The following is a 23,216-nucleotide window of genomic DNA, read 5'->3' on the forward strand; positions in this document are numbered from 1 at the left end:
AGCCACCCAGGCGCCCCAGACATTCTATTATTTTATATATGAAAATATTTCAGTAAGTATGGTAAAAGCTCAGGACTCATTATTTTAAACATAATCACATTACTATTACCATAGCTTAAAAATTAACTGTAATTCTAGGATAGGTCAACTAAACTTTATTTTATTTTATTTTTTTTTAAAGATTTTATTTATTTATCTGAGACAGAGAGAATGAGAGAGACAGAGAGCACATGAGAGGGGGGAGGGTCAGAGGGAGAAGCAGACTCCCCGCCGAGCAGGGAGCCCAATGCGGGACTCGATCCCGGGACTCCAGGATCATGACCTGAGCCGAAGACAGTCGTTTAACCAACTGAGCCACCCAGGCGCCCTCAACTAAACTTTATATACTGCAATTTCCTCATCTGGAAAATGGGGGATATAGTACCATCTCTTAAATTGAAAAACTAAAAACTAATATTATAATTAATAATTTAAAAGATCATATTCATTTTTCATTTGGTCTACTCTATGACTTTTATTGATGTATTTTTTATGTTGAATTGTCATGCATTCCTAGAATGAAAGCTCTCTGGTAATTATATATTGATATTTTAATATACTTTTGGAATTGAGTGGTGAGTATTTTAGTTTGTATTTTTGCATCTATCTTATAAGTAAGATCACTTTCTAGACTTTAATTCGTTTTTCTCAAATGTTTGAAACTTGTTCGTGGAAGCATTTGGTCTTGACATTTGGGGAGGTCATACTTTTTCAGTTTCTTCACTTGGCTTTATCCCTTCTCTTTCCTAAAGTCTGAGTCCAGGTTGCATGGCCCTTTTCTAATCTCCTAAAGAATATTATGCATTAATATTGTACTTGTTTTATTATTTTTCTGCATGTTCTTTCTCTCCCAGAGTGTGAACCTTTCAAAGGTAAGAACCATTCCTGATAATAGATACTCAACAAATGTTGGCCAAATGAGTGACTAAGTTAATATGTAAAGCACTGAATACACTGATTGACATAGATATCAGCTGCTCTTTTTCATTTACCAAAAAGGAAAAAAAATCATGGATTTGGGGGGATGAAGATGATAATCTCATTATACTCAAAAAATCATTCTGTCCTTTTGGAGTCTTTATGTAATGGGTATTGAGGCAACTACCCTTCCCAGAGTGCCCAGAATACATGAATTACCTGTCTTTGGTTTTCTTTTTCTAAACCTCCACTCCCTGTTCGATGCTTCCTAAGAAATCTAAATGGATGAAGAATACCATGTGCTGAGAATAAAAGAGACAAAATATTTGAAAGGATAAGTGAGAAACAAACTTTCTCAAAATCATAAATTATATGGTAATGTCATCAAGCGTTCTTCACACAGATAGAAAAAGGATAAACTCAGCAGGTGATGATGATAAAGGCTGTAAACATTCATTTTTGGTCTGCAGGAGACTTGCTGTCATCCCTTAGGGAAACCGTTTAATATGTGTGAGGCTCAGTGTTTTTATCTCTTACAGTGATAACTTGTTTTACAGGAATTTAACTGAAGAACTTAATAATAATTAAAACTCCAAGAGGAAAATGAAAAACAATTAAGAACCATTAAAATAACTGTAGATATTGGATAACAATTATGTGAGAATTTTAAATCATCTAAAAGCTATGTTTAAAAGAAAGTATTTAGAGTTGATCATGAAATTGTGAAATGTTTCAGATTTCTGTTTTAAATCTGAAAATGAATTTATATATACCAGGAGTTTTTGTCAGCTTTATGGCTCAGTGTAAAAGTTAATCTTGGACAGGCAGGGTTGTTCCTCAATTTCAACTGTCCTTTTTTCAATGAGTTATACACATTTTGCTTCCAATCATTGTCAAATGCTAGTTCATATCCTATACATTTCAAACATGTACTTGCTTGGATTATGTTCTGGGTATTTCTCTCACACTTTGGTTTCATTGTGCTTAATGTTTTTGTTTGGCTTTTCACAAAACACATTTTGAAGTTTTGTACTTTGATGGATTTTGCTTTGTTTTTTTCTGTCCCAATTTTGAGGAAGTCGGTAGAAAGGATGTAGCCTGTCATGTATATGGAACAACAATTACAATATTTCAGAACAAAATAGAAGTTTCCAGGTACCTACTGAAAGCTCTTTTATTTTTAGTGAGGATCCTAAATGGTCTGTTCAATCTGCCCTATTCACTTTTTCAGGAGGCTTCCTGTCTTGAAACAGCAGCCCCTCCCTGCTCTCACCCCCTCCCACCCATACATACAATGTGCATATAGGAATCACACCTTCTGGACATGTTAAAGAGATCCCTGGGAGCCTGATTGCAGAGATTCAGTTCAGCTCATCAAACTGTAATCATTTAGTGTGCACATCTGTTCATGTCAATATAATAGATATTCTGCAGAACACGTAAAACAAAATCTACTCTGTTCATGGCAGTGCTAGAGAACAGTGGGACTCTAACATAGCAACCAGTACCACATCTCCAATAGACTAATTTTGTGTTTCACCCTGAAAGTCTGATAACACAGGTCTTCCACATCACCTACTTCATCCATTCTAACACCCTCCATTTCATTTTTTCTTCACAAAGCATTTGCATCTTGAGCCCAACAATGCAAAATACACCACTATATTTTTATAGTGTTAATTTCCTCAAATCCTGCCTTCATCCATGCACAGAAATATGAGACATGAATTTCCCTTCCTTCTGGAGATAAACAGTTTTCCTCTTGCCAGTTCCCAACAGTTTCCTGACTTAAAATACAAACACACAGTTGGAGGTTCTTGGTTACCTTTTAGGGAAGAGGAATCAAAGCTAAAGCAGATACCATATAGGTCTGAACTAGGTTTATTTTATTTTATTTTATTTTATTTTTTATTTTTAAAGATATTTAAAAATATTTATTTATTTATTTATTTATTTATTTATTTATTTATTTGACAGAGAGAGAGAGCACACAAGCAGGAGGAGTGGCAGGCAGAGGGAGAGGGAGAAGCAGGCTCCTCAATGAGTAGGGAGCCTGATTGGAGGCTTCATCCCAGGACCCTGGGATCATGACTTGAGCTGAGGGCAGACGCTTAATCGACTGAGCCACCCAGGCGCCCCTGAACTAGGATTTTTAAAAGGAACCTCTCACCTATAATTAGGCTCTCTTCCATTACTGTATTACCATCAGTAGTCCTTGTTTTGAGATTTTTTAATATCAGGAGAGATTTAATTTATAAAAGTAGTTGTGGATTCACAGATAACACCAGAACTAGACAGGATGACTTTTGATAGAATTATTACCATAACTGAAAACATGTCTGAAGATCTTGATATAGTTATTCCTGTTTTTAAATCATATTCGACTTCACCAATAAGATTATAGTATTATCAAAATTGCCCAAAGACCAATTATAAGACTCAACAGTTAAATACCACAATTATAAAGGAATTAACTATCGAAAGTGTGTTAATCCCTAATGCCAATTTTACAGGGCCATTATTAACTTTTGAGGAAAGATCAGCATACTCAACTAAATCTCTAAAGTCTAGTGTTTTTAGATATCAAAACATAAGTACCTCTGTGTGTGTGTGTGTGTATAATCTTCATTGCCACCTAAGAGGTATAGGAAGGAAGCATGTGTAATGACACATCAGAAGGGAGTTTTTGTTGTTTTTGGTTTTTTTCCCCAAAACTTCTATAAAAGAAGTTTAAAAAAAAACAAAAAACCTTCAACTGGACAACCTATCACAATACTCCCAGTGGGTACACCCAGAAAGAGTCACATCTGGAAAACCAGTGAGGAAATTATCAGTTAACCCAGCAAGAAAAAATAATGACTCAAATTAAGGAAATAGTAATAAGGGATGAAGAAAAGGGGAAATTAAGAGAAATTTAGGAGTTAAAATTGAAAGGCTTGGCAAATTTAAAAGATCCGGAGTGCGGTGTGAAGAAGAAACAGTCATCCATACTCACTTCCAGGATTCTGTCTTGAACAGTAGAGAAATATGCCTGACTATGTCATTATAGCCTTTGCAACATAAGTTCCAGTATGAAAGAAAGAAAAATGTTATTAAACCACTGTCATAAGAGGATAGTCGAATTTCATTCAATTTCTGGTATCACAACAGAAGGGAATTCCAAATTGTAATCTGGGGCAATTTAGAATATTCCAGGACCTGGATCAGTGATGCCAAGCCCAAATACTGTTTAAATGCTGGAACAGTTACTCATTATCTAATGAGTTTCAACATAGTTAAGTTTGGCAAAATATCCTTTTGGCTTCCATGGTCTGCAAGGTGTTCCTAGTTTCAGGGGTCCTTAAAGGATTAGCGGAGGCCTTTGCTGTGACTACACTGTATTTCAATTTCATCGTCTGCTCAATCCTTTTTCCTTCTCTCTCCCCACAGGTGTGAATTCTGAAAGCACTCCGCAATCAAGTTCCTTCAGACAAATCTGCATCTCAAAGTTGGCTTCCTGGAGAAACCAACCTGTACTGGACTTCAACAAGTCCTCATTTTCTGTCCTTTCAATTTGAGATACAGGCAATATTTTTCAAGCATATATCTATGTTATATAGGTATATAGATTTCATATATATGACATATACAATATAAAATAAGTTGATGATAGCAAGAAGATTTTAAGAAAACAGTAAGATATTCTGCCAGAAGGCTCATTGTTGTACCAGCTACCATTATGAACCAGACACAAGCCACAACACAAAGACCCCTGAGTGTTATGTCATTCCAGGGATGTAGAATCACTGAATACAGTATCACTAACAGTCAATGCTGAGAACAGTCTTAAACTGAATAATCTTAAATTAGCTGAGATACTCTCTTTGAATCTGTTATAAAAATCCAGGGGGAAAAGAGCCCAAAATAGAAAGGCAGACTAGAATTCTACAGCTAAATCTAGGAATTGTCTGGCATGTACTGATTCTATATACTAAGCCAGATTATTGCTCTGCCCTTATTTCCCTCCCTCATGTTCCATCTGCAATGTGTTTTCTGATGTTGAATAACTACCAATGCAGAGAATTAAGTCTTTTTCCTTTTGACAGAATATTTCTAATTTCTTTTCATTCAGAGGTTAAATTGTTTTATTCTACCAGTTTTTTTTTAATATTTCAAGTTTTCATTTAAATTCTAGTAAGTAACATATAGTAAAATATTAGTTTCAGGGGTAGAATATGGTGATTCATCACTTACATACAACACCCAGTGCTCATCACAAGTGCCCTCCTTAATATCCATCACTCATTTAGCCCATCACCCTGCAGGCCTCCCCTCCAGCAACCCTCAGTTTGTTCTCTGTAGTTAAGAGTCTCTTATGGTTTGCTTCCCTCCTAACCCTATGTTCATCTGTTTTGTTTCTTAAATTTCATACATGAGTGAAATTATATGGTATTTGTCTTTCTCTGGCTGACTTACTTTGCTTTGCATAATATAACTCTATCTCCATCCACATCATGCAAATGGCAAAATTTCATCCTTTTATGGCTGAGTACCTATCAGTTTAATAATACAAGGGTTTTTTTCATGTACCCCAACCTAGATTAACTGAAATTGTTTATCAGAAGCTATCTAAAAGTACTGATTTCTAATACATTCTATATCACTAATAATGATAATACAAATGATGTAGTTTATTTTTCATTATGTGCATTGTTATGGTTTCCATGCTTAGCAGTTTTGAGTAATCCTCAAGAATCATAACCCTGTAATGTATGAAATATTACTATGCCCAATTTGTTGATGAGGAACATGAAGTACAGGAAGTCTAGGCAACTTAACCATAGCCACTCAGCTGGAAAGTAGTGAAGGCCAAATTTGAATCCCAGCAGCATGAGCTCTAGAATAAGTGCTTTGAACCCTTATACTCTGCTGCCTATCACTAAAAATACCACAATCTTCCTAGATCATTAAATACAAAACATTGGATTATAATAAATTAGGCCAAAACCCTAACCCTAAACCAAACCTTAAGCCAAACACTAATCCTCATTATTTTTTTTGAATGTAGTAGTTCTCTTTTTTAATTTTTTATTGTTATGTTAATCACCATACATTACATCATTAGTTTTTGATGTAGTGTTCCATGATTCATTGTTTATGTATAACACCCAGTGCTCCATGCAGAACGTGCCCTCTTTAATACCGATCACCAGGCTAACCCATCCTCCCAACCCATCCCCTCTAGAAACCTCTGTTTTTCACAGTCCATCATCTCTCATGGTTCGTCTCTCCCTCTGATTTCCCCCCCTTCATTCTTCCCCTCCTGCTATCTTCTTCTTCTTCTTTTTTTTTAACATATATTATATTACTTGTTTCAGAGTACAGAGCTGTGATTCAACAATCTTGCACAATTCACAGTGCTCACCATAGCACATACCCTCCCCAATGTCTATCACCCAGCCACCCCATCCCTCCCACCCCCCACCACTCCAGCAACCCTCAGTTTGTTTCCTGAGATTAAGAATTCCTCATATCAGTGAGGTCATATGAAACATGTCTTTCTCTATTTGACTTATTTCGCTCAGCATAACACCCTCCAGTTCCATCCACGTTGTTGCAAATGGCAAGATCTCATTCCTTTTGATGGCTGCATAATATTCTATTGTATATATACACCACATCTTCTTTATCCATTCATCTGTCAATGGACATCTTGGCTCTTTCCACAGTTTGGCTATTGTGGACATTGCTGCTATAAACATCGGGGTGCATGTACCTCTTCAGATCCCTACATTTGTATCTTTGGAGTAAAGACCTAGTAGTGCAATTGCTGGGTCGTAGGGTAGCTCTAGTTTCAACTTTTTGAGGAACCTCCATACTGTTTTCCAGAGTGGCTGCACTAGCTTGCATTCCCACCAACAGTGTAGGAGGGTTCCCCTTTCTCTGCATCCCCGCCAACATCTGTCATTTCCTGACTTGTTAATTTTAGCCATTCTGACTGGTGTGAGGTGGTATCTCATTGAGGTTTTGATTTGGATTTCCCTGATGCTGAGCGATGTTGAGCACTTTTTCATGTGTCTGTTGGCCATTTGGATGTCTTCTCTGGAAAAATGTCTGTTCATGTCTTCTGCCCATTTCTTGATTGGATCATTTGTTCTTTAGGTGTTGAGTTTAAGAAGTTCTTTATAGATTTTGGATACTAGTCCTTTATCTGATATGTCATTTGCAAATATCTTCTCCCATTCTGTCGGTTGTCTTTTGGTTTTGTTGACTGTTTCTTTTGCTGTGCAAAAGCTTCTTATCTTGATGAAGTCCCAATAGTTCATTTTTGCCCTTGCTTCCCTTGCCTTTGGCGATGTTTCTAGGAAGAAGTTGCTGCGGCTGAGGTCAAAGAGGTTGCTGCCTGTGTTCTCCTTTAGGATTTTGTTGGATTCCTGTCTCACATTGAGGTCTTTCAACCGTTTTGAGTCTATTTTTGTGTGTGGTGTAAGGAAATGGTCCAGTTTCATTCTTCTGCATGTGGCTGTCCAATTTTCCCAACACCATTTGTTGAAGAGACTGTCTTTTTGCCTTTGGACATTCTTTCCTGCTTTGTCAAAGATGAGTTGACCATAGAGTTGAGGGTCCATTTCTGGGCTCTCTATTCTGTTCCATTGATCTATGTGTCTGCTTTTGTGCCAGTACCATACTGTCTTGATGATGACAGCTTTGTAATAGAGCTTGAAGTCCGGAATTGTGATGTCACCAGCTTTGCTTTTCTTTTTCAACATTCCTCTGGCTATTCGGGGTCTTTTCTGGTTCCATACAAATTTTAGGATTATTTGTTCAATTTCTTTGAGAAAAGTGGATGGTATTTTGATGGGGATGACATTGAATGTGTAGATTGCTCTAGGTAGCATAGACATCTTCACAATATTTGTTCTTCCAATCCATGAGCATGGAACATTTTTCCATTTCTTTGTGTCTTCCTCAATTTCTTTCATGAGTATTTTATAGTTTTCTGAGTACAGATCCTTTGCCTCTTTGGTTAGATTTATTCCTAGGTATCTTATGGTTTTAGGTGCAATTGTAAATGGGATCAACTCCTTAATTTCTCTTTCTTCTGTCTTGTTGGTGTATAGGAATGCCACTGATTTTTCTGCATTGATTTTATATCCTGTCACTTGACTGAATTCCTGTATGTAAGCCTGGCAGTTTTGGGGTGGAGTCTTTTGGGTTTTCTACATAAAGAATCATATCATCTGCAGAGAGTGAGAGTTTGACTTCATCTTAGCCGATTCGGATGCCTTTTATTTCTTTTTGTTGTCTGATTGCTGTGGATAGGACTTCTAATACTATGTTGAATAGCAGTGGTGATAATGGACATCCCTGCCACATTCCTGACCTCAGGTGGAAAGCTCTCAGTTTTTCCCCATTGAGAATGGTATTCGCTGTGGGTTTTTCATAGATGGCTTTTATGATATTGAGGTATGTACCCTCTATCCCTATACTCTGAAGAGTTTTGATAAAGAAAGGATGCTGTACTTTGTCAATTGCTTTTTCTGCATCTATTGAGAGGATCATATGGTTCTTGTTCTTTCTTTTATTAATGTATTGTATCACATTGATTGATTTGTGGATGTTGAACCAATCTTGCAGCCCAGGGGGGTAAATCCCACTTGGCCATGGTGAATAATCCTTTTAATGTACTGTTGTATCCTATTGGCTAGTATTTTGGTGAGAATTTTTGCATCCGTGTTCATCAAGGATATTAGTCTGTAATTCTCCTTTTTGATGGGGTCTTTATCTGGTTTGGGGATTAAGGTAATGGTGGCCTCATAAAACGAGTTTGGAAGTTTTCCTTCCATTTCTATTTTTTGGAACAATTTCAGAAGAATAGTTATTAATTCTTCTTTAAATGTTTGGTAGAATTCCCCTGGGAAGCCATCTGGCCCTACTAATCCTCACCCTTGATACAAATGTTTTGTTTTGTTTTTTTTTTCCACACAAATCTGCCAGCAACTCTTGACATTTCTCTTTCTAAATCGCCAGGAACTCTCAACTCCTACCCTTGCCATTTCACCTGAAGCACCAGTCCGTACATATCCACATGTGACATCTGCGCAGATGAATGTGTGCCAGCCTTCCTGTCTTGGTCTTCATGTCATTCATTGCCACAACTTATTAAAACACCTCTCATGCAGGTCCAACAGCATAGTTGGCATCATTTAAACCACAAAGCAGAACAAATTATGCAAATGCACACAGCCAACATGAAAGTCCATTGATTTCCTGGAGTCAAATATAATGAATTCTCATCACAAATTTTATGTTATGAACTAATGGAAAGGGACTAAAAGTAGTAAACAGGGGCAGAGACAACAGTTGGGAGAACTGCATACAGAAGGTTACAATATAACAATACCACAATAATGCAATCAAGGAACCAAAATTAGTCATTCAATGTATTGCTTTAAAATAGCACTTAGTCTAGATCATATATGTTTGGAAGAAATGTGAACTTCGTGTCTTTTATTCTAGGGAAAAAAAGTATGCATAGGAAAGAGACTGGGCATAAAGAAAGCATGAGTCAGAAAGAAAATGAGATTTTAAATTTATTTAAATTATTAGTAAATTATTAGTAAAATTAGTAAAATTGGTTACTGTCCCATTCTGGTGTCCAGTCTCATCAAATGGAAATGTGGCAAGAAGTGTGGGGAAAGTATTCAAGCACAGTATGGGCAGGAGTATAAGATTAGTATCCAGAAAAACTCAGTTTGATTTCCAGCTACTTAATTTCTGCATGCAAAACATTAAGCAAGTTGGCAGAAACACCCTATACGTCAGTAGTCACAGAAGCATATTATCTATGTATTTATATTGTCTAATGTGTTAGATAATATAAATAGAAGTGCTTAATACCATGATAAGAAAGTAGGAACCTTTAAACCAGTGCTAATTGAATTTGATCTCCCTTGGTCTTTAGTGATATTGATAGAGTCATTCTATAATAAAAAATAAATTTAAAACATCATATATATTTGTAGAGCCCTCACTATTAACTGCATTTTCTATTTAAGATAATTAAACTGTGGGAGATGTTATGGAGTGGAAATTTGCTTAAATATCATAGTGTTCAGGGTCAAATCAGGAGATGGAAACCACAGAGTAATTTGAAAAATGAATGCTTAATATAAAGGATTATTAACTCGTAACAGGGGACTAGCTACCAAGGGGAAAAACAGAAATCCAAAGAATGCAGGAGCAGAAGATATAGGGGTGGGGCAGAGTGCCAAAGAAGGAGCGACTTGGGAGAAGGACCCTCCCCTCCAAGGGTAATATTCAGACCTCACGGTAGAAGGTATGGCTGTAGCCTCCCAGTCTATAATGTAGTTCCCAGAAGTGCCACAGGCTAAGATTTGCACACAGGAAACTACCCACTACAATGCTGAAAAACCTTGCCTGGTAGCTGCCTGGGGAGGTGCTGTTGAACTTGACTAGTGTACTGTCTACAACACCAGCAGTACTCATCAGGAAGCCGCCTACAAAAAGACCCTCAGCTGGGATATTAGCTAGGGCATCCATGGAACTCCCCAGTAAGTCATTCATGGAGCAAATACTGAAACACTTTGGGAGTTAGTACCACTAAATGTGTGTAGCTATGTGTCCCACATGCCAGCCAAATGCTGTAATAATAGCAAGAAGAAACAAAGATACACCAGGACAAGGAAGAGAAGGCCCTTTGTCCTGCAGTGTACCTCAATGCCCTCTACTGACAAAAATTAACAGAATTAAAGGAAGGAGAAATGTTTGCAAGGTCTAGCTTAAGTATCATAAGCAGGGTAATGAAGGGCAGAGCTGGAACTGAGAGGCACTAATTGTATACATATGCATACTTATCTCTAATGTATACATATCCACCTCTTGGGAAAATGGGATATTATTTACTGTTTATTGGCTCTTATAATTCAGTATCAGAAGGCTGATATTCATTTAGGAAATAAAATACCACTATTTATTCTTAGACATCAAGTCATTTATCACTTAGAGAATAGGAATAGGAGCCCAGCTACTACCACTTTGCCTTTGGAAGCAAGACCTGAGAACATTGCTGGAGACTGCTGTTTCTTTTCATAAAGTAAATCTGTAGTGAGTGATTAGCTGTTACCAAATGTGTTTGTCCCGATGTAGATGAAGGGCTATAAATCCCTCAGAGTGGAGGGAAAGAAATACAATGTCAAACAAGAGGAGCCTGTCTGATGTCAACAGGTACTACACACATGGGCCTGTTTCTTTGGTCAAAAAGTGTTGTCAGTGATATGCATCAGGGAAACTCTTTCATCCTTTAGGCAGATACATATATTGGCATAGCCAATTTGAAGACCGACTAACAGTATATAGTAAAAATGAAAATGTATACATCCTATTGTTGGCTTAAATCTCAGAGATAATTTTACATATTTTTTAAAAGGTATGTACAAGAAAGTACATAAAAACATTGTTATAGCAAAAACAAAATTGGTAACAATATAAGTGTTTATCAGTAGAAAAATGGATAAATAATTTGCTGTATTCTCATACAATGAAAGACTAGAGCAGCAGGAACAAATTAACTAGAGCTATTCATGTCAGTAGGGACGAATGCCATGATTACTTTTAAACAAAAAATGCAAGTTGTAAAATGATGCATATATTTATATACAGTTCAAAGTAAAAAATATACATATACACATATATAGTTTAGGACTACATGGATTGGTAATAAATATATAAAAATATATATAAATGATACACACAAATTTCAGCATAACGGTTGCTTCTGGGAGTGGATAGAGAGGAATGGCATCAAGAAAGGATTCACAGGGAGCTTTAACTTTTCATGTAGTATTTTATGTCTTAAGCTAGGGATAAGTACGTTGACATTCAGTTAATGATTCTTTTACTTATGTGATGTCTTTGAAAATTTTAATACTGTATTTTCTTTTTTTTTTAAGATTTTTATTTATTTATTTATTTGAGAGAGAGAGAATGAGAGAGAGCACATGAGAAGGGGGAGGGTCAGAGGGAGAAGCAGACTCCCTGCAGAGCAGGGAGCCCAATGCGGGACTCGATCCAGGGACTCCAGGATCATGACCTGAGCCGAAGGCAGTCGCCTAACCAACTGAGCCACCCAGGCGCCCTACTGTATTTTCTTAATTGGAGAAAGGTTTAACACAGGTGTATGACCACAGTGACACTGACTACTGGAGAGGCTTTAGAAGATCATGATGGAGGAACATTTTTATTCATAGCTTCTAAGATCAAGTCCTTGGAAACCACTTACATAAGGAGGAAGAGAAGCTGTTAGAGCTTGAGGAAGTAAATAATTCTTATTTCATAATAGAGAAAACAATTTTCATATAACAAATAAGGGGAAAAAGTGGGATCAAGAATAAAAAGGGAGTCTAGAGCCCAATTCCCAATGAGCCAAGGAGGCACTTCAGAAATTAGACTAGTGGTCCACCACTTATTTTCTTCCAAATTTCTTTTATAGCACAACAGTAAGATGTCAATACTCTTGTTGAAGAAATTTAATGGACAAGCAGATTTCATTACATGAATTACATCAGTTGAGGAATTCTAAGTAGATTTTACAGCATCCTTAGTCATGAGTCTGATATTACAGCAATTGTAAACTCAAAAAAATTTCATGAATATATGTACTGACAGATGGGTGGGTGGTTTAGTATATGAATGAAAATGTAACATTACAGATGATGTAGCTCAGAATACTGAGGGAGAGAAAAGAATATTATATATAATTAATTTTCTTATATTTTAGTTATCAAAAACCAAGGTGCAAGCTTCAGAAAATATATCCTATTAAAAATGTTATTTCAGTTACTCTTTGCTTTGAAACATCCGTGTAGGACTGCAAATATGTTTTACTCATCTGATCTGACAAGACACTATTTAGCCCGCCAATACTAACATTATGAATGCCAAATGTGGCTGACGGGCATTACAAACTCCCTTCACTGCTTCCCCCAATGACCAGGTTTAGAATACAGGAATCTATTTACAAAGCTAGAACAGGAAGCCATGTTCTTTTTTTTTTTAAGATTTTATTTATTTGACAGTGAGAGACACAGTGAGAGAGGGAACACAAGCAGGTGGATTGGGAGAGGGAGAAGCAGGCTTCCCGCGGAGGAGGGAGCCCAATGCGAGGCTCGATCCCAGGACCCTGGGATTATGACCTGAGCCGAAGGCAGACGCTTAACGACTGAGCCACCAGGCACCCCAGGAAGCCATGGTCTAATATTGATTTCCATAAAATTCAAAGCTACACATGAGAATGGTATGAGAATGACATATTCTTTCCCTTGGTTTTTTTTTTTTACATCTTTTACTATTATATATTTACTACCTGATTTTTTTCAGTCTTCTTTTTCCCTACTTCCAACCAAATTTAAGTTTTGAGTACCTACTTAATAAATCAAACACTTATGATCAATCAAGAAGTAAAATTGGGAGTAAGCAAGACAAGCATAATTATATACTAAGGTAGAGACAGACCAAAATAAAAATCATTATCCTCTGTCATGAGATTCAGGAAAACTTGACTTGCTTAGAGCAGAAGGGAATTCATCCCAGAAATGAATGTTCTACCCTTAAGACATTAAATTCATGGCCTAGAGATAAAATACAACAATTTCATTTCAGTGTAATCAGAGGAAGAAAGAAAATCTTGGGCCACTTTCCTAATGGTACAAGCAGCGGAAAAAAAAAAAACGCAAAGGAAGCAGGGAGGACTATATTCACTAAGAAACAGAGATAGGGACACTCAAGGACCTCAACTACCAACCTCCCCCTCCTCCCTCCCTCCCACCCCCACTTGGCCTTATGATCAGGTAGTTAAGCAAGAGGAAGAGAAGAAATTTTGCACCAGTGGGTAGCAGATTTGGGTGGGACAAGTGCTGGGCATGTCGTTGGCAAAACAATTTTTGTTGCAGCCATTACATATGATATTGCCATATTACTTTTGAACAAATTGAATTCTAAATATTCTCTACTAATTCTATATTTACTGAGCCACAAAGGCTCATGCTATTCATTCTTCTAATGATTTATTAAGGCTTATCAAATGTACTAAGCATTTTAGGGGAATCTGTTTTTACTAGTGGTCTCTAACAATATGTGGGAGTTGGGAACAAACCAAAAGCATCCCTGCTATAAATGAAATATATCAATGAAAATAACTTAAACTTTGAAAATAAGAATTACAATCAAAACACTCTGGCCAAGTTTCCATTTTATGGGTCCTTGCCCCACCTCTCTCACTTGCCCTGATTTTTTTCACCCCATCCTAATGTGGGAGGTAATCCTCCCACAAATCCTTCCACCAAATAAAAAAGTAGAAGTTGTATTAAAAAACATTAGTTATTGTACAAAACATTCAAAGATTTGAAAGACTTTTAGTAATCATTAAACCATTGGCCTTGTCTAAGAAATAAATAAAGGGCACAGTCCAAGAAGGCAAGGGTGTGTGAGTGATTCAGAAGGCAACAGAGGAGGGATAATAAATAACACCCTGAGATACAGTGAATTGAATGGGAAGGGAGGACTATTAGGATAAATAACCTGTTCATGGGTTTGTAAACCAACCTAATCAATTACCAGCAAAACTCACATACTTGAACCTTCAGAACTAAATCATTTCTGCAGTCTCTGTAATACTAAATAAATTTAGCTACCCTCAATTTCCTTAATAAATTGAAAATGGAGCTATTGGTGTCCAATTATTATACATGATTATAATAGAGGTTTTCTCCTACTCTCGTCTTAAAAATATTTAATGACCAAAAACTTCATGTTAGAATTCACATGCATGCTTCAAATTCTATTATTCTATTATGGCTTGAAATGAAAGACATCCAGTTTTAAATCTTCCAAGAATAAATTGTTTCCCTAAATTCATCTGTGACTTTGGTGCCTACAGCATAGACATATGTTGAGCAATACAGTTGATCAATACGTATGTGGCTAGCAAGCATTTTAACAATGGCCAGTCTAAACTGAGACATGCTACAAGTGTAAAATACACATATCTCAAAAACTTAGTATGAAAAAGAAATTTCTCTTTAATAAATCTCTATGTGATTATATGTTGAAATAATATTTTGAATATATTGCATTAAATAAAATATATCATCAAAATGAATTTCACTTTTTCTCAACACGGCTACCAGAAAATACAAAATCACATATACATCTCATATTTGTGGTTTGTATTATTTCTCTATTGGACAGCACCAGTACAAAGAACATGTAAACATCATAGGATAGGCACTCTTCTTGTTTTGTTCATTGCTGTGTCCCATGCAAACATAACTGTGTCTGTTACATAGAATGCATTAAACAGTTGTTGAATGAATGACAAGAGTTGGGATGTTTGCCCCCACCCCCCACCATTTGACCTTGCAAAGATTTTAAATGCACTACAGAGAATTAGTTAGCTAATCTAATAGACATTATTTCAGAAAATGCTTCACAAAAAATGGTGCTTATGTTCTGTTTACTTCAAATGTTCATATACACAAAACTCCTCAATGTCAAAATACTATGACCAAAACAACTCTGTGATCAGAAAAGTATACTCAGAATATTTTGTATTTCAACACTGTGATTATTTTAACAATGAATATTTGTTTAGCTGTTAAATTATGCTTAACTTAAAAAATGAAACACATACTGTCTTCTGAGACTTAATTGAAGACATATCAGAAACCTAAAAACTAGAACTTAACTGATATATTGAAAATGGATACAAAAATAACTTGACTTCTGATGGCAAAATATAATAAACAGATCACAGTTTATGTGTCTGGAATAAGATTCTGTGGTATCAAAGGGCAGATCTATTATAATAAAAGAGTTTATACTCAAATTATGCATAGTTTAAATTCTAAGTGATGCATTATAAAGATTATTATGGAAGGAGTTTAACCAAATACTAGACAATGCCAAATTTCTTTGCTATGTAAGGTAATGTAATTAAGGTTCATTTTCTATTAGATTCACACCTTTTTAATACAGCAGGCAAAGACTTGCAGGTTCAAGCATTAAGTATTTATACGCTTATAAAACACACACACTGTGAGGTCTAAATGAAAAAATAACATAATGCAGCATTCAAATGCTTATAGTAGGCATCAAACAAAGGTAAACATTCAGCTTAAGTGGTACTTTGTGCATTATGTTTATTGACACAGAAAAACACATAAAATCTAAAATTGTCCCCTGAATAGGGATTTTTTTTTTTGAATAGGGATTTAAGAATTGAAAGAATACATTAAGTGCGCTCTCTCTTCAAAAGGTGGACATGGAAAACACGCACGAAAAATATGGCAGATGGACACAGGAGTCAACTGAAAGAGTCACCAAATGGCCAAAGCTGGAATCATTTGAGCAATGAAGTATATAATATAGTATGGGATTATAAACCAAAGTATAAAATAAATTTCACGAGTCCACACTAATATAAGTAAATGACGGAAGGAAGGAAGGAAGGAAGGGAAGGAGGAAGGAAGGTCTATTTACTCCTGGAAAGGAGGTAGAGCATAACCTCAACTCCTTAACTGCAGATTACACATGGTGACTTCATTCTGGAATGTACAGTAGGGAAAGTGGGAGGGGAGAGTAGCTTTAGAGAAGAGAAGCCTGACAAAAACTACCTTAGCCAAGTGATCAAAGCCCACATGAACAGTGATAAATCATGTTGACAGTATGTATCCTTGATATGATGTGGTGAGAATGGCACTTTACCTCTTTGATATTCTTTCCAAAAATCCATAACCCCATATAATCTGAAAAAAATCAACAAAACTCAAAAGACATTCTACAAGCTACAAAATACCTGACAAGTGTCACCTCAACACCTGTCAAGGTCACAAAAAATAAAGACTGAGAAACTGTTACAGTTTAGAGGAGTCTAAAGAGATATGCTGACTAAATGTAATATGGAATCTTGCATGGGATCCTAAAACAGAAAAGGAATATTAGGTAAAAATTAAAGAAATCTGAATAAGGTATAAAGTAGTACATCAATATTGATTCATTAGATATGACAGTTGTCCTATACTAACACAGGATGTTAACAGGAAAAGAAACTGGATGTGGGATATATGGAAACTTTCTATACTATCTTCACAATTTTTCTGTAAATCTAAAATTCTAAAATTAAAAATCTATTTTTAAAAATGAGAATATGGTTGTCTATCCTTTACCATCACTTGGCAAGTAGTAAAGGCAGGAAGTAAAAGAAACAACCTGAACTGTAAAGGAGTTTGTGTACATATCAATTATTCCTTGGGTTCATCTGTAAAATGACTTTCCTCAAGCATGGTTAAAACACCAAAAATTGCCATCATCTAGAATGGGCTCAAAATTGTTACTACAAATATTAGTAGTAGTAGTATTACCACTTTTCCACAATCTCCCAAAAAACTGGCATTTGCTATAGTATCTTAAGTAAATTTTTTATAAGAACATAATATTAGAGTCGTGGCTCATCAGACGATACCAGAATGAAGGGCTTCCGAGAAAGGTTAGAAGGCTCTTTAAAGTCTGAGGTAGATGTGTTTAGTAGAAGACACAAGATAATCTGATTAAAGAGCATCTGAAACTTAAAAATAAGGTGAAGATAGAGAAAAATATAAGTAAAATGGTAAAACTCTGAACTACAAAGCATATAAAACATAAGGAAATGACAGAGTTCAATTCAATGTAATCATTAATTACGGAGGTTATTGAGTCCCTGATATGTTCTGCTAGACGGAAGGATACCTAAAGATGAGTATGAAGACGTGGTCATCCCACAAGATTTTTCCTCCTGCTGTTTTGGGTAGTAATCCATTAAATCTCAACTTTCCAGCATTATAAAATTCAAAAGACATATAGTATCCAATACCTCTGGTCAATTGTATACCTTTGGAAAACTAAGGGATTAGAAAATTCTGTTTCCAGGAATTTCCATAGTTTGAATGACTTATGTTTAGACTATGTCAATGCAATGCACCTCTGTCCACAATAAAGCTGTGTGTACCTTAACCTGTTTGCCTGTGCACCACTTTTTGTCCATCCTTTTTTTCCTTCCTTCTTAATGCATCTGGAGATCTAGCTGTAGACCTAAAATTCCAAGATCAGGGATCAGCTATTTCTCCCTTCTTATTCCACAAGCTTGATTTTTTTTACTGCATTTGTCCTATTATTATACCCTTTTCAGAACCCCAGAGAGAATAAAATGTGGGAGTTTGTATGTAAAGTTAAAGAAACTTAGAACCAAGCACTTACAGTAATTAGTGGCAGATTGCCAACCACTATCATATTGCCTTGCTTACAGTTCACTGTAAAGTTTACACTATAATATTCTCCTGCTTCTACTTCTGCATAATGATAGATGTGAGAGAGATTCCTAAAGCAAGCTGCTTAGACCCTCTAGAAATGAATCTTATCCTTCCCCTATCAGGTCTCAATGGCTGCTTGGCCATGGTTCTAGACAGACTTTTATTCCTTGTCAACATTATTCATTATGCCTATTCCGAATCTTTCCCACTTACTAAAGCCTTCAAATCCCTCATTCTTTTTAGAGCACATTTCATTCATTTCTCTACATGAAAATCTTCAGCTTCTTTTCTCTCTAGCTCAGAACTTTTTTCTAGCTTCCCTCTCACATTTCAAAGAATGGAGCTCCCCTCCTTCCTGTGAGCTTGGCCTCTTAATTCTGATTTCATGCTCCCTGCTTATCTCATCGGTTTTCCTTTCTTCTTGGATTTTTCATCTCCCTCTACTAAATTATGTGTGCATACTTAAAGCCATACAGAACTACATGCCTGAATACAGCATGCACATTTATGTAAAAACTATATAGCAGAGCCACCTCATTCTCTACTCTTAGTAGGATGTGGTATTATAGAATAATTAATTTAGCATTCAAAGCAACAGCTAATTTTTAAATTTTTATTGAGTACTCTTTATAAAATTGCAAAGAAGGAGCATCTTCATTAGACATATAAGTTTTTCTTAAAAGTTCTCTTTTCCCACTGATTTCACTCTGAATGCCTCAAAAACTAGCTGTCTCCACTCGCTCACATACAATTCTAAGTTCTGAAAACACTCTTAAAAATCTGCCTGGGTAGGCTTTTGTCTCTTTCAGTTGTCACTGTGGCTCACATTATTATTTAATATATTATTTTAACCTTTTAAAATCTTTTACAATTTCTCTATTTCCTCATTATGCAGATTCTATGAAACTAAGAGAAATTAGAAGGTTAAAGGACAAACCCGAATCCTTTCACACTGGAAAGGTGGGGCTGGGGGAAAAGATTACAAAATTTACAACTTAGTTTTGTTTTGTACATTCTGACTCTTAAAAATCCTTTCTTTTAAGGGGCACCTGGGTGGCTCAGTCGGTTAAGCATTCACCTCTTGATTTTGACTCAGGTCATAATCTCAGGGTTGTGAGATCTTGTTCTGTGTCAGGCCCCCATGCAGGGTTGTGCTCTGGGCACAGAGCCTGCTTAAGATTCTCTCTCTCCTTCTCTCTCTGCCTCTCCCCCTCTCTAAAAAAAATCTTTCTTTGAATCAGTAACCTAAAAATTTGACCCAATCTCCTCTGTTTTACTATCTAATTTCTAAAAGTACAGTCTATATTGACTCCTTCATTTTATTTATACCAACTCACAACTTAACCCATTGCACTTATGTCCCCTTGACTCCACTGGGATCATTCTTTTGAAATTCACTAATGACCTCTTATTTATTTATTTTTGTTAATTTTTTTACTGAGATACTACTGACATGTAACATTGTGTAGGTTTAAGGTAAACAATGTGTTGATTTGATACATTTATATATTTCAATATGGTGATCACTGCAGCTTAGCTAACAATACTGTATTATATACTTCAAAATTGCTAAGAAACTGGATCTTAAACGTTCTTAACCACAAAAAAGAAATTATAATTATGTGACATGATAGAGGTGTTAACTAATGACCTTTTAAGGATCAAACCAATATCTTCTTTTCAGACTATAATCTTCTTGATCTATAATTCAGTTTTTGATTCTCTTGATAGCAGATTTCTTGATAAAACTTTTCTCCTCCATGCAGTCTTGATCTCCAGTTCTCTGACTCTCTGATCATGACCTGTCTGGCTCCTCTCTATTCTCTCACCTTCTGAATAAGTGTATTCCATTGTCAGCTATCCTCTTCCTTTTACCTTCTGCCCTGAGCAACCTCCTAGACTACATACTTTCACTGTCATTCCACATACATCTTTCAAAACTCAGCATTTGCTAAAGTCAAACTAGACTTTCTCCTGAGACATATGCTAAGCCTTTAAACCTCCATTCTCCTAATCTTTGTATTCCTCTCTTTCCTTACATTTTACAGGCCCACTTCCATCTCACTGTCTCTTCTTCCCAGAAACTTTCTTTCATTATCTTAACAAGAAGAAATATTTACCTTCTCTGATATTCCATAGGACTCTATCTACACTTCCATCTTCCATTATTGTAAGCATGTATGCAGTGTATCTACCACAACATCTCGCACATTGTAGCCCTTCAACTGGACAAAAGTAAACTTGTATACTCTCACATACCTCCTTTTTCAAGGAAAAAGGGCTGGAGAGTAATACTGGTAATACTAACACCTAAAAGCAGCATCAGACAAGTGGAAAATGCTCTCCATTGTTTACCAAGATATGAAGGAAATAACAGGAAGTTCTCCATTTGAGAGAATATTTAGGGAAATGTATGAAGAGAAGACGAAGTTGTAATTTGTTGGGAGTAGTAGTGAGGATTCAAGGCAAGGAAGGAACAAGACAGTATGATTTGGAAATGGTATAAACTGCCAAAATGGAAGAAGTTTGTACATTGGGAAACCATGGAATAGGGCTATATGGATGGGAGTGAGCAAAGAATGAAATTATACCTAAAGATGGGAAAGGAGTGCTAAACAGAAATAGGATATTGAGAGAATGCCAAGACAGTGATGAAAATACCTTCTTCAGTGATGAGGAAGCAGAAGGAAGAGTCAAGAGGACTGGCTGAAGAGGATGGTATTTCTTTTTTGGTTTGTTTGTTTTTGTTTTTTTTCTTACTTGTGAGTTACAAATTAACTTTATTTTCTTATTATTGTTATGTTAATCACCATACATCATTAGTTTTTGATGTAGTGTTCTAAATTAATGATAATATTTCAGTGCTCAAACTAGCTTAGCCAGTTTTTCCCTTCTTTTCAGGTGTTGGTTTCAGCTGTTGTTTTCAGCAGTGTTGTGCCTCCTCAGGGAAAGTTTCCAGATAAGTTTCTCCTGATGGGCTGCCAGTGGGTCAGGTTTACCTCATCTTTAGCAGAACAGATAATGCCTTTTGAAAAGTGGAAAATATTTTCCTTTTGCTAAGGGGAGTTGTAGCTTTCCCAGCTGGAAACATAGCTATGAGCAAGAGCCAGAGAATTCTCAGGTACACACAGATCTAAGTCCATGCAGGAAGGGCATGGATGGAACATATCTTCGTTTCCATACCTGAAAGGTTTAATTACAAGCATCCTTTCACCTGTAACCAGAACTGAACTTCATTCCACTTTCTGGAATGAGGTACAGCAAGTGATAGCTTAAGAAAAAATAGTTCTTTATATAATGAGTAAAAAACATCTATGATGAACACGTTAAAACGTGTTTATTACTATGATGCAGAGACAAATACACAAGTCCTTAGAGTAGTGTTTTCCATTATCAAAGGGATACCAGAGTCATTACGTTGTGCCAGCGTACCTGTAGTCAGGTGTCAGTAGATGGGGAGTGTCTGTACACAGTGTGGGTGTGTGGGTCTATGCAGGACTGGAGGGAGATATTTATAATTTGACAATAAACTTCCCCAAAGAGTCTACTATTTATAAACACTACTTGAAAACCACTCTTTCAGAGGCAGGAATTATTTTCAGAGTCCAGATAGGACAAGGACAGCATTTATCTTTGCCCTGTGCACTAAGTGCCCATATTGCATTAGTAAGAAATGGACATTTTATTAAATCTTTTTAGAAGGGTTGTATTTTACAAATTGTTTCAGTCCCTCTGAAAAACAAAATCCTCGTCAAACATCTCTTCTGGGAGCACCAGCTCCTTCTGGCCTGTTTTTCAAATCCCCTGTATCTGTGAGTCATCAGAACTTCCACTCTATAGAGCTCTATTAACTTCATCTTGATATCCCCTTTATATTCAGAGCAATTTAGTTATCTCTCTACTTCATTCATTTTTCATCCTGACTTATTATTCAGTGACTCAAATCTTTTCTAATGAGATGTCAAGGTAAGGGACATTATAATATATACAAAATATATATAAAAATGTTAAATGTAAATATTAAATATATTTTTGTGTGTGAGAAGGGGGGGGATGCATATCAGAATCTTCCTTGTTTTCCAACCCATCTCTTTCTGGTCTCTAACAAGGCATGCCCTCTGTATTTTCAGGACCATTCCTTCTCTGAGATAACTCTTGACCTTGGACTCAAAGGCCTAGACTTAGAATCAACCACATATTTACTTGCTGAAATATAACCATTCTGGTTATGCAGACTTCTTGAGACCCAGAGTCTCTGGTAGCCCAAAATCTTGCCAGGTTTTCTGTTATAATTCTTGCTTTGTGCTCTCTTGTTTCACCAGCTTCTGAACTTCTTATCCACCGGACTCTGTATGTTCTGACCTGCCTGGACTGCCAGATCTTGACTTAATCTTTCCCATGCATTGTTCTTGGTATCAACCATATTCATCTCATCTGTCCCCCAGTGTTGTCTGCTCTTGGCTTGCCCTAGTGCTGCTGTTGCTGAAGTTAATTCTGATACTTCTCTCCATTTGGCATTGATCCCCTAAACCCTCAGAAATACAGCTACTGACTATACTTTTTAATCCTACTGTGACTTTAACTTCAAATTTTGGACTTTCAAGTTGGAAGGGAACTTAATGACAATACAACCCATCTCTTTTGTTCAAGAGATTAGAAACCTGACGTATAAAAAATATTTGTCATAGCTAGAAATAAAACTAGAGCTTTCTAATTTCCAAGCCAGTGCTCTTGCCACTAAATCATTATTCTCCTTGTCGAAGACACTTGACCTCTGTGGCCTTAGTTTTTCATTTATTTATTTATTTTAAAAGATTTTATTTATTTATTTGAGAGACCACAAGAGCAAGCATGAGCAGGGGGAGGGGGAGGGGCAGAGAGAGGCAGAATCCCCACTGAAGAGGGAGCCTGACCTGG

The sequence above is a fragment of the Mirounga leonina genome, unplaced genomic scaffold (assembly GCF_011800145.1).
Source record: "Mirounga leonina isolate KUSES-001 unplaced genomic scaffold, KU_Mleo_1.0 Mir_125, whole genome shotgun sequence".
In the NCBI taxonomy this organism is placed as follows: Eukaryota; Metazoa; Chordata; class Mammalia; order Carnivora; family Phocidae; genus Mirounga; species Mirounga leonina.